Source organism: Bicyclus anynana, chromosome 7 (genome assembly GCF_947172395.1).
Source record: "Bicyclus anynana chromosome 7, ilBicAnyn1.1, whole genome shotgun sequence".
NCBI classification, from domain to species: domain Eukaryota; kingdom Metazoa; phylum Arthropoda; class Insecta; order Lepidoptera; family Nymphalidae; genus Bicyclus; species Bicyclus anynana.
Genome location: NC_069089.1, coordinates 1,343,508 through 1,362,703, shown reverse-complemented (window position 1 = coordinate 1,362,703; position 19,196 = coordinate 1,343,508). Strand labels below are relative to the sequence as shown.

General features: G+C 36.2%; 1 protein-coding gene and 1 long non-coding RNA gene across 2 annotated transcripts in view; both read right to left on the bottom strand.

Annotated features, from left to right (window-relative positions):
• The window catches only part of LOC112047325 (elongation of very long chain fatty acids protein 6), a 66,636-nt gene that overhangs the window by 3,724 nt on the left and 43,716 nt on the right, over positions 1-19,196 (bottom strand). The window lies entirely within an intron of this gene.
• LOC128198213 (uncharacterized) lies at positions 485-1,981 on the bottom strand. The gene is made up of 2 exons (XR_008250949.1): positions 1,573-1,981; positions 485-940 (listed from the first exon to the last, which is right to left on the bottom strand). It is a non-coding gene; the product is annotated as an uncharacterized LOC128198213 (long non-coding RNA).

The following is a 19,196-nucleotide window of genomic DNA, read 5'->3' as shown; positions in this document are numbered from 1 at the left end:
CTCCTCATTTGTAATTCGATCACGCAGAGAAATCCCAAGCATACTATTTACTATATAAGTAGTTTGATATTTCATACTTTTGTAATGTGGAATCCTACTTGAAATAAAAAAAATATTGTCAGAGGAAATTTGTTTATTTTACTCAAAACCACCTATAATTACCTGAAATAATTACAAGTAGGTACTATTATGCTGTATTTTTTTACAATTTATAGTAAGTGCAGTAAATAAATATAAGTGTAGCTTATCCTTAGGAATAGTGGTAAAATTGCATTTCACAAAGCTTTAGATCACATAATATTATATATGTATTTAGTAGGTAAGCTTGGCCTGGTAATGGGCTGATAATAATGAACCACACACACTTATTGCAATTCTAAAATCAAACCTATATCCTTTTGATACAAAGTTTAATTAATAACAACAATAAATACATAATTTACATATAACTTATTGTTATTATTGTATATTTTTATAGGGCCAGACTTAAATGAAAAATGCAGAAGTAAACATTTAATAATTATCTTTATTAAAGATGTGAATCAATAAATTTTTATTTTCCATCATTCATTCAATTAAGATTTGTATATATTTTCTATTGTTATGGACTTCAGAGTGAGTGACCACCTTACAATACACTGCACTCACTCCTACTACTTTTATATTAAATGCTGCTGACTTTTCAAGGTATGAGGGTCTTCCAATTACTGTGATCTGAAAACTCAGATTTTCAAGGACCAAAGTATTCTCAGTATTCTTGGTAAAACAGTATTCTCAGAGCTCATCACTGCTATTCCCTGCCATGATAGCCGGTTTCTTTAAATCTGTGTATAGGGTCCTCCGGGGTTGTTTATATGTATACCTATGCGTGACATCAATACAGCTTGACTTTTGGCATTTCTGTTATTTCATAGAATGCTTGATGGACTGCACCTACAGTCTGAAAATAAACATTATGTTAGTTACATTTATGTAGGTTATATATTTCCTAAATCAAAACTAGATAGGTATACCTAACATTTATATAGGTTAGATTACAAACAAACAAACTAATTAAATTCTTCATTATGAGTCTGTTAAGCATGAGTCTCCTCTCAGAATGAGAGGGATAAGGTCCACCACGCTGGCCCAATGTGAATTAGCAGACTTCACACATGTAGAGACAATGTTTTTCCTTCACCGTATGAGACATGTAATATACATTTAAATTCATAAAATGCACATAACTGAAATGATTTGGAGGTGCATGTTTCAGACAGCATTTGAACCTACACCCTCCGAATAGAAGGCAGAGGTCATACCCACTGGGCTAATTGGTTTTATATCTACTCCTAATTTATCTTTACTAATAATAGAAATAGGAAAGATTTGTTTGTTTGTATGTTTTGAATAGGCTCTGGAACTACTGAACCAATTTAAAAAATTCTTTCACTGTTGGGAAGCTACACTATCCCCGAGCTCTATAGGCTATATTTTATCCCCATATTCTTACGGAAATGGGAACCACACAGGGTGAAACCGCGCGGCGTCTTCATGAACAAAAAATTATTGATAATGAACAAAGGTACGTACCTGATAACATCCCGTTTCATAGAATCGAAGTGCTGCTAGAATGTATAATACTAGCGGTATTGGTATTCCTCTCTTGGTCTTCTGTGTTCATTCTTCATCAAACAGAGACATATTATGCCTAATATGAGAATCTATCGTACATTCCATATCGCCATAGTATTATACTGGGTTTACGCAATTGCGAATATATATCTTGGGCACTGATATAACTCGCTGTTTATAACTTCACTTATAACGATCCGAACGTCCACTTTCTAATAAATAAATCACGAATAACAACAAAAAAAAATGCCAGGGGATGGTTTGGCTGACAAATATCGGTAATTCAGCAGTCAGCCGCCAGCTCCTGTCAAATGAGGGGTTTCTTTTGTCTATGAAACGCGTAGGGGTTGAATTCGACACATAGCGGCTGAATCACAGATATAAGTAGTAACTAGATTTATAAAGTGCCAACTGTTTGTATTGAAACCAGCGTACCCGGGGGCGTGGCCTTACACACACATTTATAGTGTAATAATACTTATCACACTGATAAACTCTTCACTTAATTGGCTGTTTAATATTTAGTGAAAAAAGAAATGTATTACCCTTATTTTAGAGTTGAAAATTATTTATTACTGTTGTCTCAGAACAAATGAAAATTCTTGAATGAAAATTCATGAATGAAATCTATAGTACCGCTACTCGTCACTAGTTGTCTCTATATATAAGCTTTATTACCTTATAAATAAGATTCAAAATGATCCTAACTTTGTTTTATTAATGTTGTCTAGGGATGTGAAATAACGATAGTCTTAAACATCGATAGTCTCGTTACTCGCAGTAAATAAAACGAACGTCTGTTGTTTAAAAAAAAATTGAATTTTATAAAACTAAGAAGAACATATAATGATTTATTTATTTTGCTATCATCCGCGAAAAGTCGACGAACCCATGCGACAACGTCACCCAGGTCCGGCAAAATACTCTCTACGTACGTTTCACCCCGAAACCGGAGCATCCTCAGGAGATGTTGACTCTACAACGTGCAATTGCACGTTGTAGAGTCACGAAGAACAACATAGGTCAATAAAAAATTAAAATATATGAAGAAACACACACAAGAAAGTAAAAAACAAGCATTTTTTTAATGTGAAAAAACATTAACTCAACTGAAACTTTGCACGATTCGAGTTTACACAACAAAGAAGGTCAAACACAAGTCCATAACTTGTGTACTTGAAAAATTAAGTACTTTCCACGAAACCTTAACAAATAGGGGATAACCCTATTTCACCCTTTCTATTTTTATATTACAAATTACAATGCGGTTTTGCATAAAACAAATTTTGCTTCCTAGTCGCCTCGATTCATTTTTTTCCTCTCCGGATTCCTAAAAAATAATCCGGAAATTTCATCATTATCGTGTCATCATAATATAATAGTAGTAGATATAAAATATCGATATACTATTATAGACATCCCTAAATGAATAGCCAAATGACATATGGCAGCTGTTTAAATTCAAAACTAACATAAATCAAAATTACACTTTTTTCAGAAGAATTAAAACAAGAAAAATAAAAACTATGTTTTGGTATATTTTTTCTCTTATTTCATATAAAACATAATATAATATACATTGGAATCATATTTTTAAAATGTTTTGTATATAAAATAATTGTATATTTATTGATTACAGACTATAAAATAATCGTATTAATTTTGTTTCACTGTCTCAAATCAATAAACATTCCCCTTCGTCGCTTGTGTCTTTTAATTTATTTATTTTATACTGCGGTGGTGTACACGTACACGTAATTTAATTTTTACTGATTACTTTTCTGTCTTTTTTTTATTAATTGACAGCTCTGTCATGATAGTGGAAACGTGGTGGTATTTAGAAGAAAAACGGCCACGAGGTGGATCACCAATCCGATGGTCGGATCTTTTCATAGAAACAGATGCCCACACCTTTTATAATGCCATCTAGATGGCCTGTATCCGTACTCGATGGACGAGTATTGTTTATCGAAAGATGACTCGCCAAGGTGGTACCGATTGTCAGTCATGAAGGACCGACTAAAGAGAGAAATTCATTAAAAAATATTAAAGAACCTAAAGGCAAAACGAACTCTGTCTCTTAAGTTTATTTTGGCCTTAAAATTGTTTGAAAGAAAATGTTCGTTTAGGTACATTTTATATGCCTAACAACCAGTTTCTTAATAATATAAAAAGGTACTTCATTTAAAAATTCACTTTATTATAAAAAGCTGGAGCATTCCTAAATATTAAAATTTTGTATATAATTAATAAGTAACACAGATTATTTTGTGATTAATGTTCGACTGACAACGCGCAACTCAGAATCAACGCGCAACTCAGAGCAGTTTAGATTATATTTCGCACGTTAACAATGAAAATTCAAAATTCAAATGGTTACAATTTCTTGTTGTAAATTTTATGCAAAATCTATGGGTGTTTTCGTTAAATATAAAATAACAAGGATTATTAATATTAATAATTAATACATTTAATTAGGAATATTTAAATTTTTGTATATTTTTGATTTATGATAGTTTTGTTGTTGTTGTTGACGCAGCAAATGTATGCCCACTGGTGTCAACAGAATCTTCGAGAAAATCGAGCTTGTATTAAAATAAAGTAAACTTTAGTACTATTCCCGTAAAGTTCATTTTAGTTTGTGACTTTGAGTAAAATTATTTTTTCATATTTTAATGAAAATATAATAAAATACGTCTTAACGATGGTACGAAACACCATAATTTGATAAATATTTGTGGCGGCTATCATTTGTGTATCCAAAACGGCACAATTCAGCATTTTTCTAATAGTTTTTAATTATTTTCTATTACCGAATTTGACAACCGCAGGACGTAACGTGTCAGTCAACGAAACAAGACTGCTAGTACATGCGCGGATAGGCTTGCGAAGCTCCGCAGACCCGGGTGTAAGCGGGCCACGCCCCTATACTACTTCTATTGCTAAAAGCGTTAGCTTTTAGCGATCTCTGTTCTGTGGGCTGAATAATCCCCTTAGGGGCCCCCTACTACGACTATGAATTCCACCGTATTACTTTTATCAGGGTTTTCTGTGAGCGAACTCTTCCTGGAAAATTTTGCCTCAAAAATGAAAAACTCATAATTTAATACTGCCAGGTAACGTTGGAAATTGCTGGTAAAGTTAAGTAGTTCTTTGGTACCTAATCGAAATAGAAATAAGATTGTATGGGTTCACGATAACTTGAATGTATTAGAATTTCACATTTACGATGTTAGTGTCACAAAGGCAACCTCTTTGACCATTTAACATCAATCAACATTTCCTGGTGCATTACTTACATAATATTTAAGATTGAAACACGGAAATTATTTCTGCCCACTTTTGGTCAATTATGTGTACAGGATATGTGGCTTATCATGTCTTACGATATATGTTCACTTAGACATGTGTTGGGATTTTAGTCACTTGGACTTTGTGCCCTGATTTTTTGATTTTCATTAACACAAAACAGGTATAGATGTCAGAGTATCACTCTGTTGTATATACGTTAGATACACCAATATATTATTGCAATATGTACTAAAAAGCCAAAGTCAACCATTAGCTAAAACTGAATCCACATAATCTTGTACATTTTACGATTTAATTAATTTAATTTTAATAAAATATTCTTATACAATTTATTCTGTGATAATACCAACCAAACACCGATCGATCAAACGATATTTTTTTCATTAATATTTTTTAATTTGTAGAGGATGTTGTTAGTTACTGACTTGTTATTCAACATAATACTATTATCACGGAAGCGCAGACATGTAAGTTTTTGTTCACCCCGTTTTTTGAGTTAAAGATCGCATAATGTGATTGTACTTAATATTTCTATTTAATAATATCATTTAGTTAATCGTACTAATAATATATATGGATAAAATCCGGCGTTGGTAATCATACTCCTACGAAACTGATTTCTATGAAAATTGTGTATGTTCAATAAGTCTGAGCATAGATCGTAAACTATTTTTCATCAATAATAATGATAAATAAATTTCACCAAAAAAGCGTTTAAAATTTTCGGCATACCCTCTCAGCTTCTCTCCAAATCAGCATCATTTAAAAATTAATGAACCCATTTCAAGCAAACTGACTTCCGCGTAGAGAAAGTCCGCTAAAGAAAAAATAAATATAATCGGTGACTAATATTGTGTTCTTTTATTTTTTACGACCACTGGCGTAAGAACCTACCCAAGCGAAAGATTTCAAAACGAATCCACTTAGAAAAATCATGCCTCGTTAAGTAGTTTTGACTGATATCAAGTAAGTTTGTTAAGTGAGGTTAATGTGCTGAATCGCATGCCTTGTAACATTAACATGGGTCACAAACCTTTGGTATTTCAGCGTCATTTCGAATATATTCGTTCAGTGTGTGTCGACCCCTGTCTAGCTAAAATACCACACGTTTTTCGAGTTATTTTAATTATAGTGACGTGCTTGAATTTAGAATACTTTGTCGCAATTAATGCGTTGTTTTATATTCCGTATAACCTTAAAATAGTTTATTTTATTATTTGTCGATATCGCCTTGACTATGACCCTGTGTGTATCAGTCATTGGTATACAAAATTCAATGATTCAGGGTGAGCGAGACTATTGAGTAAGCACGCGGAAGACATCAACGAAACGATTACGTATTAGCAAACAAAAGTCCAGACTACGACTAGTCGCTATTCAGTCCAGAGTGCCTAGTGGGAGTTTTCAATGTTTTCATACTGTGGCGATCGCGTAAACGTAAACGCGAATTTCTAAGGAATTGAAACAGCATCATCTAGTGACACTACTGCACAACTGTTTTCGTCAATTCTTTGGAAATTCACGTTTACGTTTATGCGATCGTCAAAGTATGAAAACAAACCCACTAGGCACTCAGAGCTAAATGTTAACTTATACTACAGCCCTACTCGATGTGTAGGCACTGTTTCATGATATCAGCCGATGAACGTCCACTGCAGGACATAGGCCTTTTGTAGGGACTTCCAAACATCACGATACTGAGCCGCCTGCATCCAGCGCTGGAAGCACAGTTTACCAACTTAAAAATTAAAAATGATGGTATAGATCGCTAGTCATTTCACACCTAATAATAATTATAATTAAATATAATAAAATAATGATTTTTTTTAAATTAAAGCTATTCTTTTTGCGTTGGCGATAATATTCTATTCGCTCGCTTGTCAGATGCTAATGACGCTAGTGTATTTTTTTTCATTTGCATATAAAGATTCTTGGTCGTGGTTGTCACCACTATGCAATATGCAAGCAAGCAATATTTTCATTGAAAATTAGTTTTCATTTACATGAAAAGAACAGGAACAAACTTTTGTTGTAGCTCTGATTCTCTCAGTTTAGTTTGAACCCACCATTACAACAAACCAAAAAGAGCTACAGCAGTTCGATACATAATAGGACAACAAACGAAATAATCCCATAGAGAATTACAATTTCGCGCGAAAAGTAAAATTACGTCAATCACCGTGGGCCACAGGCGTTAGAAAGTATTGCGTTACGTAACGACGTACCGACGCGTCCGCCGCGCCATGCCACGCTAATTAACCTACTGATGGGCCTACTCTACGTACCTACCCGCACACATAATAGATACATATTTACTCTTTACAAGCTTTTATTTAACTTACTAGGTTAACACTAACCTAGCAAGTTAAATGAAAGCTTGTCACACATACGTGCGGGTCAATCTTAGGCACTAAACTAAAAGGAGAATGCCCACCGGACAATACAACGTCTGCCCCGGAAACCCAGGTATATTCCCGTATAAAAGTATATGGAGTTGATAATATGATGTATAAATAAGGATTTGGTTAAATAATAGATTTAATAAACTATGTTTCTTGAAGTAAAAAACATTTTTTTCTTGCTCTGAAACTTCGCTGTATTAAACGGCCAAAGATTTGAAAATGTATTTTTGTTTTATTTTTTTTTTCTGTTACTAACAAGCGTAACAAACAAGAAAACGAACCAACAAACCAATCATAAGTCTTCAAAAAAAAAATACCGACCGAATTGAGAACCTCCTTTTTGAAGTCGGTTAAAAATATCGTAAAATTCAGGCTGAATGATCAACGTTGTGGACAAATATAAATAAATTAAAAATGTCGTAAAAAGTTGTAGCAAACTTTATTTGATAAAGACACACTTGATTTCATTATTAAAGTAGAATTATCAAAATTTTTTTAGATATAAGTAATTTGTCGGGTGGTCAAGGTAGGCCAGGGCCGGGGATGGATATTCTTTTTTAATAATCGGCCTTTTAATAATTTAGAGAAAGTTTTCATCCATCCAAACATATACAGGACAAAAATTTCAAATTCATTAACTTTAAATAGGCTTAGTTTACAAGCACTTGTAAAACGACAAGTTTGTCTGTTTACTGTTTATAATAAATAAATAAATAACTCTACAACCACACCGGTTCGCAAGGCAGGATGTACTGAGAAGAGACGGCAAGTTAAATAACAGCTTGCAATATGTCATAACGGCATTCTTAGAGTGTCGCAGATATAACGTAACGCAAGTATTTACGAATCCGAGCGTGTAAGAGAAATTTGACTTTGACCGTGACCGATATGTACCTACATAAGTGAATACCTACGAGTACAAACAGTTAATGAATTCAATCGATACCGTCTCGATATCCCGAATTCGGTTCGGTCGTATTGTATGCTCGCTGAGGATTGGGGAAAGCCGTATTTACTTAACGTACGGATTATGTAAACGGTGCCAATAGAGCTCGACGTAAAAAAAGAGAATTAAGTGGATTGGATTACGTTGGCATTTGGAAGTTTGTCTATTTGACCTATTTTCAGTACGAAATACGTATAAATGTAAATTACTATGTACTCGTATAATGTAAGTATAGGTCATAATTATCAGCCTTTTTAAAAACCTAATAAAGAGGGCTCCCTTCTTATAGGAGAGGAGATATGCACCCCTGCACTACTCTACTTCAATGCTGGTTAGCGGTCTTAAGGTGATATTGTTAAATTCTTTAATGACTCTTGGTGTTAATTGAGTCCCGGTCATATCCACCAACTTCCTAACTTCGGGCTGAGAATTTTTATTGAAAATTTCATAGAAGAATATAGGTAAACAGAACATGTAGCGAAATTATTTTTTGGGACAGCCTGTGTAGCGTCGCAGCACCGGTTCACTCACACTTTTATTTAACTACCCTATAATGATTATTCTTGGTATTTATCCTCTTCTGTTTGTTAATCTGTTTATTTATCCTCTTCTGTTTGTTAATAATGTTCTGTTTGTTCCTAAATATTGTATTATGCAATAATAAATAACCAGTGCACAGTAAAACCAACTGTGGTTTGTGTTGCACTATGGTTAGGCTTAAATTCAATGTGTTGTTTGTTGAATAAAAAAATAAATAAAAATAAATAAATAAATAAATGCGGGTGACAGTTGTCTGTAACTAACGTACTATTATCGGGAATCGGCAAACTTTCAAGAGTGAAACGAACTGTCACCCGCACCAACCTACATGAAACTGACTGTAGCTAAAAGTAGATCTTTGTGCCAGAGCTTGTACAGGGAAGTACCTATTCGTAGAGGATGGTAATTTTTATATTTTTTTTGCTCATTTAAGTTTGTCCCTGATATTCCCATAAAGTTGTTGCTGAATAATAAAACAAGATATAAAAATCTAGTAAGTACTTATAGTATAAAGTAATGAAAGTTTATTTTTAATCTTTCATATTAAATAACTTTATGTTCAGCTGAGCATGTTATTCATTTCATATTATTTCGAAAGTTTCGCTAAAATTTGCAAATGGTCGTATTTCTACAATGGACGCTAACGACTGGCGGCGCTAATTCTTCAATTGGAACGTACAAAGTGCACTCAGTGAAGTAGGTAAAAGCATATTAAATGAAGACGCGGTAGGGAAATTCGCGCTCTTTGATCATTTCGAGGGTTACAAATTACAGAGCATTTTATTATATAACCCGCGACTGCATTCAATGGTTTCATGAGGTATTTTGTCAAGGTTAAAGGTAGAGATCTCAGACCAATTACCATAGGACCTGCCTCGTCGTTACCGCTCTGTCAAAAGTATATGATCACGATCTAACGTGTCTATACAAACTGCGTCTGTTGTGATGTTTCATTATGTTAAAATTACACGTGTGTGTATTACGATTTACAGTTGTGTGTAGTGTAACAAAATATATTTATTGGTGTTAAATATTTTCGACGTGTTGAGTTTACCTCGTCCCCCTCAAAAAGCGACAGACAATTTTGTTGGTAAATTTGAGTGAGATACATGTCGAAAGGTCTGAGAAATTGTGTTCTTGTTACAATAATAAAAATCCGTCTTTTGTTCAGTCTGCTTATTTCCCGAAAGGATATTGTACGCTTTTTAGTATTAGTACCTATAAATAATAATTATGACTCGTTATAAATAGGATTTACGAGTAGGTACTTGTAAATAAGCTGTAATATAACAATCTCGTGTTTTTCCTTTGCTTTACAAGTAGTTTATATCTCTTACACCAATAATAATGTAAACATGTAACGAGCGGAAAATTAAGTGTTAAGTTTATAAACGTTTATAACATTTATATACTCGTGCAATATTAACATGGCGTTTCATTATTGATTAAAAAAATAATAGTCAACTCCCCGCGGTTTTACTTGGATAGTTCCCGTTCCTGTGGGAATACGGGGATACAATATAGCCTATGTTCATCAGGGATAATGTAAGATTCTAATGGTGAAAGAATTTTACAAATCGGTCCAGTAGTGCCAGAGGCGCCAGTAGTTGCAATGCAAACAAAACAAACAATCAAGTCTTTGCTCTATATAATATGACTATATACATATATGTACAGCCTATAACCTTCCTCGATAAATGGGCTATCTAACACTGAATTTTTCAAATAGGACCAGTAGTTCCTGAGATTAGTGCGTTTAACCAAATAAACAAACAAATTCTTCAGCTTATATAGCTTATAATATTAGTAGAGATAGTATAGAGTAATGGATCTCCGCTACTTTGTCTGCGTAAACTCTGAACCACAACATAAAAATAATGATTGTTTTGAGCAAAACACCGCCATATACGAATCGCCATATATGTAACACATCGCATATTTGCTTCAATAACGTGATATCTCGAAAAACATCGACTATACCAGCCCTAAAAAAGTTCTTATGTCAAACTTTATGTGTTTTCAAGTATTATAATTTTCAATTTAATTGAAAAACACAAGTTAAAACACTGCCTCCTGCAAAATTATGCCCTTTGAGATAACAAGTTATTGAGGCAAAGTAACGACATGGTATCTCTATGGTTTAACGTTTACATTACCTACTACCTTCCGAGCGTCCTCACTCTTCAATGTTCAGAGTGTTCAAATATTTAGTTAGCACTACACGAGCGCGGGTACTGAGGATTTTATTTGCGCTAACACTCGAGTAAACCTCGAGGAATTATTTACTAAGTTACCTAGACCTGCGTCCTATTCATGGCAATGTTTCAACTTGTCTTGTTAGCTCAACGTGTGGCTCAAATCTTGAAAAATTTAGAACCATCTTCTGACGTTCTATTGGACTTTAATCTATATTGTTATCAACAACGAAAGTTAAACAAATAATACCTAAATATCGTCTACAATGTCGAGTTGTGTGTTCAGAAAGTGTAAAAACTATACATATATACATAAATATATAATGGAATTAAAGACAAAATTGTAGATGTGTGCGCTCAGTGTTGTATTCGAATCACATTTTGAGGTGATTTTGTGGGGACGTAACCGATCTATAGTATAAAATTATCACTGGCTTATAGCTTATACTGGATTTTATAGCTATCCAATATAGCTTTGGAGCTTTAGTGCTTATTTACTAGCGTCCAGTAAAGTACTACGGGTAGGTATACCTACGTAAAGGTGCTTTTCCACCAGAGATGTGATATGCAGCTGCGAAGATGTGAAATCTACGCTACGAAAATATGTGACCGTTTCCACCACTTGTTCTACTCGTAAACTGTGCGAGGAAGATGCGCTATAAAGATGCGCCGCCGCAAAGTAGCTACGCGAGAAAGATGCGCTAGTTACGAGTATGCGATGTATCGATAGCAGGCATCTATAGGACGCATCTATAGTACGCATCCTTCCATATAAAAAACATATCTTAGTTGAATCTGTTTCCACCAGTGTTAAGCTATGTGCACCAATGAATATGATTGGTGCATATCAACGCAGCGTATCACATCTCTGGTGGAAATGCACCCTAATCCAGTTTGCCTAGTCTCTGATAAGATTGGATGTGTGGCCGAAATTCGGTCAAAAGGTTATTATTGCTATAGATATTACACGTGTGGGCCTTCAGTGTTGGCTTGCTGCCAACCTGGGGTGCAGGCATCCACGATTTATTGCGATCCCGGACACTGCGGGGGAGCCATGCGTAACAAATCGCTAGGACAGTGTTGTCACACAACTTCAGGGAAGTTAATTTTAAAATTATCATGAAAACAAAAAACCCGACTGCTTAAGATAAAAACAAGTATTTTCGAACTATTTAGTTTCTTTAAGACAGACCTTGTAACCTTCTTTAGACCTTGTAACCTAAGAAGGTTCTTCTAACCTTCACTATGACCATAGTCGCCGACCTAAAACAGCCGCCAAGTTGCATACAGTTCGAAGAGTCGATGGACATTCGATGCTGGAAGGTGATGGCGACCCCGCACCGGAAAGCGTAGTGTTGGTCGACCCCCTACTTGATGGACCGAGAACATCAAGCGGATTGCGGGGAGCCGCTAGATGCTATCAGCCCGAGAAGTCTATACAAGAGGCCTATGTCTAGCAGCGGACGTCCATCGGCTGATAATGATGATGATCATGACGAACATCAGGTATCGAGCTTAATAACCGAGACCGACGGCTTAATGTGCTCTTCAAAGCAGTTTCTACGAAATATTTTTAAGGACAGAGAAAAGCTCAATGCGTCATAGGTAGGTAGGTAGGTAACCCAACAACTCGTGATCCAAAGCCACATAGACTAACCAGGCACAACAACGAGGCAAAAAAGACCATCGCATCGATTTATCATCGTCATCATCATCATATCACGTCCAATGCAGGACATATTTATGCCTTTTGTAGGAATTTCCAAACAAGGATCCTGAGCTGTAGATCGCAGATTAAATCAAGATAAAAAATGGGATAGAATCTGACCGCCACAACCTTCAAACTAGCAAAGTCAAATCGCTCTTACGTCGAGTCGTTCGAGAAATTATACTAGTAGTAAAGTAACAAATAGAACACTACTTTACGTCTACTGTTACCTCAGACCAATTATAGAAGGACCTGTATCGCACTCATAGTCACGAACAAAATTGTCTGTAATTTTCTGAAGAAAACGAGCTTAGATTTGGTATAAATCTTATACTAAATTAGAAGATTTTTCCCGTTTTTTACACAATTCAATTACACAAAAAGATATTTTTACGGAGCTCTTTAACCGACGAACACGATTAAAACTATTTAACATCGACACTGTATAGACAGTTTCTATAATCACATTAGATCGTTGATCATATACTTTGACAGAAAAATAATGTCTAGCGAGGCAGGTCATATACAATAAATGGTCTGAGACTGTTACAGATATTTTCATGGCCCAGGGGCAACGGAATGTCTGATCTGAATGTACAATTTTCTGAGCGCATTTATTACGTAACATCACACAGCTCCCCGCAGGGAAATAGGTCACAGACAGTAGGTACTTGAAGCTCAAGAACTCACTAGCTCGTCACTAAACTGTCACTCCGGAGGTGTTAACCTAGCAAGGTTACAGGGTGACATGACACGTGACACTTTTATTTTTTTTTTGTCTCTGAATATTATACTTTCTATTTCTAAAAGCGAAAAGTGAAATAAGATATACTTAATTCGGGCCTGTGGGATTTCGGTTCTCTTTCTACAATCGCATACGTTTTGAAAATTTAAAAATGTATGTGAATGACATTTGCTATCGACGGGTCACGTGATCAAGTTATCGATTGGATCTGTCACTCCCATTTCCACAAGCGTTAGCGTTTGTAGAAAGAGAATCGACGTCCACATGGCTAAAGACCCTGATTTGTTAATGTGTGATTTCCCAGCAGCAGAAATCACAGTCTTGGTCGACCCTTCACTAGATGGACTGAGGACATCAAGCGGGTTGCAGGGAACCGCTGGATTTTGGCGGCTCGAACCCGTGGTGTTTGGAAGACCATGCAAGAGGCCATGAGAGCAATGCAAGAGAGTATGTCCAGTAGTACCTAGACATCGATCAGTGTTAGTGATGATGAACTGTAGGCGATAGAACGACAATGGAAAAGGTATATAGTTAGAAATAACGTTGGACGTTGGTTACCCAAGGTGTTGAAATGGCGACCGCGTATTGGAAAGCGCAGTGTTGGTCATGAAAATAGTCGCTGGATGCAGGCGATCCAGAACCTTGACTTTGGAAGTCCCTAGAAAAGGCCCAAGTCGTGGGCGCCCAAGGCAGGGAAGTTCCAACGCATATCTATACTAATATTATAAAGCTGAAGAGTTTGTTTGTTTGAACGCGCTAATCTCTGGAACTACTGGTCCGATTTAAAAAATTATTTCAGTGTTAGATAGCCCATTTATCGAGGAAGGCTATAAGCTATATATTATCCCCGTATTCTTACGGCAACGAGAACCACGCGGGTGAAACCGCGCGGCGTCAGCTAGTGATTGATAATAATAATAATGTTGATTATTAGAATTTGGAACTTAACTAAAGTTGCACAAAAGGCGGGTCATTTAACTAGTTTAACAATGGATAAGATAAATGATATAATAAAACCTATTCATTATTATAATCAATGATCCTGTTTAACCTGATAAAGGCATAATAATTCTGATTGTATAACACGTCAATGCCGTTCGTCTGGTGATAAATGCATGATAATTATACTATGATATGTTTCACTTTTATAATTTATTGTCTTTATCAATATACTGCAGTATTAAAATAGTAACCAGTTAAAACAGGTAAAACTAGCCAATGTTAAATCTATACTAATATTGTAAAGCTGAAGAGTTTGTTTGTTTGCTTGAACGCGTTATCTCAGGAACTACTGATCCAATTTGAAAAATTCTTTCAGTGTTCAATAGCTCATTTATTGAGGAGGGATATAGGCTATATATTATTTTTGTATTAATACGGGAACGGGAACCACGCGGCAGAAACCGCGCGGCGTCAGCTAGTAGTACTAATAAAATGCTAACAACAAAATATGTAAGTCCTACCAAAATTTATGAAATGTTTTATAAAAAAAATATTTTATTTATAAAACACTAGCGGATACCCTGCGGTTTTACTCCCGATCACGTGGGATAATGCCAGCAATTCACCATCCAATCCACCAAAGTCCACGTGTTGGTCTCGATGTGCAGATCGCGAACACCACACGATCACACTTATTAAATGGTGAGTGGCTAGCATAAAATATGACTTATGTTACTCGTTGGTAATGTAGCTTTCCATTGAATAAATATTTTTTAAATTAATTTTAGTGGTTTAAGCGTAAAACCGTAGTACCAAACTAACTCACATTCGGATTTAGGTTTAAGGAAGACAAGAGGAGGGCTGGTAATCTTCCTTTTTTAACCCCTTTCGGCATAAAGGAGACTCATCGGAACTGGATAGAGATAGCAGCAAACGTTTTTTAAGTACCTACCTAATAAGGGCAATTTTTTTATGTAATATAACAGCATTGGTTCTTCGGCAGAAAATCTCGTCACAAAAAGGATTACTACTATTTGGTCCCCTTAATATAATTAAATACTCTTACATTAATTAAGTAGGGATGTATTTTGTAAGTATATTTAAATTTATTTATTAATTTACTTATTTATACATTCATATAAAAACTATTCAACGTACGAGTATCTACATATCACCTCTTAGCGGAACGAAAACAACATACATGTATAAAAAAGGTTAGTACTAAGTCAGCACTCGTGTCGGCGAGTCTTGACCCTCGCGAAAGCAAAAAGTGGAGCGAAGAGCTCTCGTATTTGTCTTTTGATTCAAGTTTCAAGTTATGGCGGCGGCGTCAAGTGGCAAGATTGCTTATTTGGCGATTTTAAGATAATTTATTTGCAAGCAAAATTTTAAAACTTTATCAACCACTAGCAGACGCCGCGCGGTTTCACTTGCGTGGTTCCCGTTCCCGTATGAAAACAGAGATAAAATATAGCCTATAGCACCCGGATGTAGTGTAGCTTCCTAACAGTTAAAGAATTTTTCAAATCGGTTCAGTAGCTTCGGAGCCTATTCAGTGTATAGAAACAAACAATCAAATATTTCCTCTTTATAATATTAGTATCCATTACGGAACACAAATTTTCTAAAATTATTATTTAGCTAGCCCGCCAACCCCCGTAGGAGGAGCGTCGTGGGGCTAAGTTTTTCAGTTGAGGGAGGTCTGGCCCCGTAGTGGGAAGTTAAAATAGGCTGATGATGAAAGGCCTCTTGTATACGCCAAAATACAACGGTCACACGCCGCTACCCTCCAGCGGCTCCCTTGATGTCCTCTCACAATGGGGATCTATCCACACTGCGATTTCCGGTGCGGGGACCATGGTTCCCCCGACCATGGGCTTTTCGTACTATTCCCCCCACCATTTGGACTAAGGACATCAAGCGAGTCACAAGGATTTATTGGATGCAGGCGGCTCAGGATAGTGATGTTTGGAAGTCCCTACAAAAGGCCTATGTCCTGCAGTGGACGTTCATCGGCTGATATGATGATGATGAATCATGCAAGCATACTACCTTAAATGTAGTTTCTTTGTCACGAGAAGAAAGAGAGCGAAAATGACTTTATAGAGGGTAGGTGTTCTACTAAACCGATTTTGAAAAATCTTCAACCAATAGAAAGTGTTTATTAGTGTCATAAGCAATATAGGCCATAAGAGGAGAGAAAGGCCAAAGAAGAGATGGTTGGATTGTGTGAAAGAGGACATGTGTGTATAAGGAGTGGATGATGAGTTGACGAGTAATAGAGATGAATGGAAAAGATTGGCATATTTTTCCGACCCCACTTAAGTGGGATAAGGGTAAGGAGATGATGAAGCCATATTTTATCCCCGTATTCCCATGGGAACGGGAACTACGCGGTTGAAACCACAGGGGCGCCTGCTAATTTTACTATAATTTAATTAAGTGATCATCCATCATGATCGATGGTTTATAGAAGAGACAAAAGTGGTAGTACTGTACGAAACTGTCGCTCATTGTTTTCAATAATCACATGCAAATAATGCAATGAATAAGTAAGATAGTAAAACAGTTCAAGAGGTTAACACGATAAATATGTATGGTGGATTAAATACACCAATTAGTGTGCTTACACACCTGACTCGAACACCGATTGTTGTTATTATATAAACAAGCTCACGTTCAGCTCTCTGTTATCAATATAATGTAGTAGTAGTAGTAGTAGTAGTATTCAACGGCCTCCATGGCGCAGTGGTATGATACAAAAGTGGTATAATATGGTTTACAAGACAGAGGTCTTGGGTTCGATCCCCGGTTGGGCCAATTAAGGTTTTCTTAATTGGTCCAGGTCTGGCTGGTGGGAGGCAAAATTCAAAATGATTTTTTTTCAAGTAGGCTCAGTTTACAAGCACTTTTCACACGTCAGTTGACTATTTGTAAAGATTCTACCACCGGTTCGGAAGACTGGTTCTGCTAAGAAGAAACCGGCAAGAAACTCAACAGTTGCTCTTTTTTAAAAAAATCATACAATATTGTAATTTACAATTGATGACAACATGACAATTTATTATAGTTTTACTTCCTGTGTGAAGGTGGAAGCTGATCCAATGGCCTTCAAACACCTTTGGGCTTTAGCGTTGCGATACGATGTCGTGTAGAAACCGAAAGGGGATTTTCATCCTACTCCTAACAAGTTAGCCCGCTTCCATCTTAGATTGCATCATCACTTACCATCGGGGGAGGTTGTAGTCAAGGGCCAACTTGTAAAGAGCACGTAAGGAGAACTAAAGGACATGGGCTCACCAAAAATTAAATTTTTTTAGGTAGGTACAGAACCCTAAAAAATAAAGGAGTATATTATTTACCATAATATACATATTTATGCTATGGTATGTCCGTGTTTTACAAAAAACCTTGAATTTGATAAAATAAAAATATAATATTATTATACGTGTAGTCAAATAAATATTTCACCATCCAAAAAAAACCTATTTAATTATGTAATCACATTAAGTCAACAATTTAGCGACATTAGAAACATTAATCGCAAAACGTCTCACTGACGTAAGTCCTCCACGTCAATAATTTAGGAATTAAACAACTTAAAAATTATAAAAAAAAGGTATAAGGTATAATGTAAAGTAGTAATAATTGACGAGTCATAGCCCAGTGGATATGACCTCTGCCTCCGATTCCGGAGGTTGTAGCTTCGAATCCAGTCCGGGGCATGCACCTCTAACTTTTCAGTTGTGTGCACTTTAATAAATTAAATATCACGTGTCTCAAACGGTGAAGGAAAAACATCGTGAAGAAACCTGCATACCAGAGAATTTTTAATTCTCTGCATATTATGTGAAGTCTGCCAATCCGCATTAGGCCGGCGTGATGGACTATTGGCCTAACCTCTCATTCTGAGAGGCGACTCGAGCTCAGCAGTGAGCCGAATATGGGTTGATAATGATGAATTGACGAATTAAACAGATGGTCGTAGTGGTGTTTAGTATAAAACCGAAAAGGGTGTGGAATTTCAATTTTCTCCAAACAAGCCCGCTTAGTTAGCCCGCTTCCATCTTAGATTGCATCATCACTAACCAAAAAAAAAAAGAAAAAGGTCCGCTTTAACATCTGAAAATTCCCATAAAAATTGACACGCGGATATTACAGGGGCGCAGGCTTTACCGGTTTTTCGGCAGTAACTCAGAACGTATAATTAAAACGGTATACGAGTATAACTTCCACGGCGCAAGCACGGATGATTTAAACTTGTCCTCGAACCGAAACGGACGAGCTCTGTATCATACGCATGGGTTCTGTATGTTCATTATTCAGCACATGAAGTGATCTCCTTGTTAAAACTGCTTCGTTTGTCCAGGGATTGGCCTATTTAGTTTCGGAACATAGGCTTTATGAGATTACCTACTGAGTTAAAAAAATTGTTCTCATGCCTAGGGTTGCCAGGTCACCGAAATTAAAAGCCGAACAGTCCAGTCCTTTTGGGTAAAAAGGCCCAGACAGCCTACATTATTGAGGATTTTATGTAAAGCCTAACAAAAGCCGGACAAGCCGGACACCGTTTATTTTGGCCGGACACGAAACAGAAAAGCCTACGTCCGGCTTTATCCGGAAACCTGGCTACACTACTCATGCCGGAGTTGGGAAGATGGTGATGTTATACCACTGTGTCTCGGAGTGCTCGTTAAACCGCCAGTCTCGGTTACTATCATTATCATCTGGTCGTTAATGAATTTATCATTATAACCTTAAGCCCGCCATCCCCCATCGGAGCAGGGTGGTG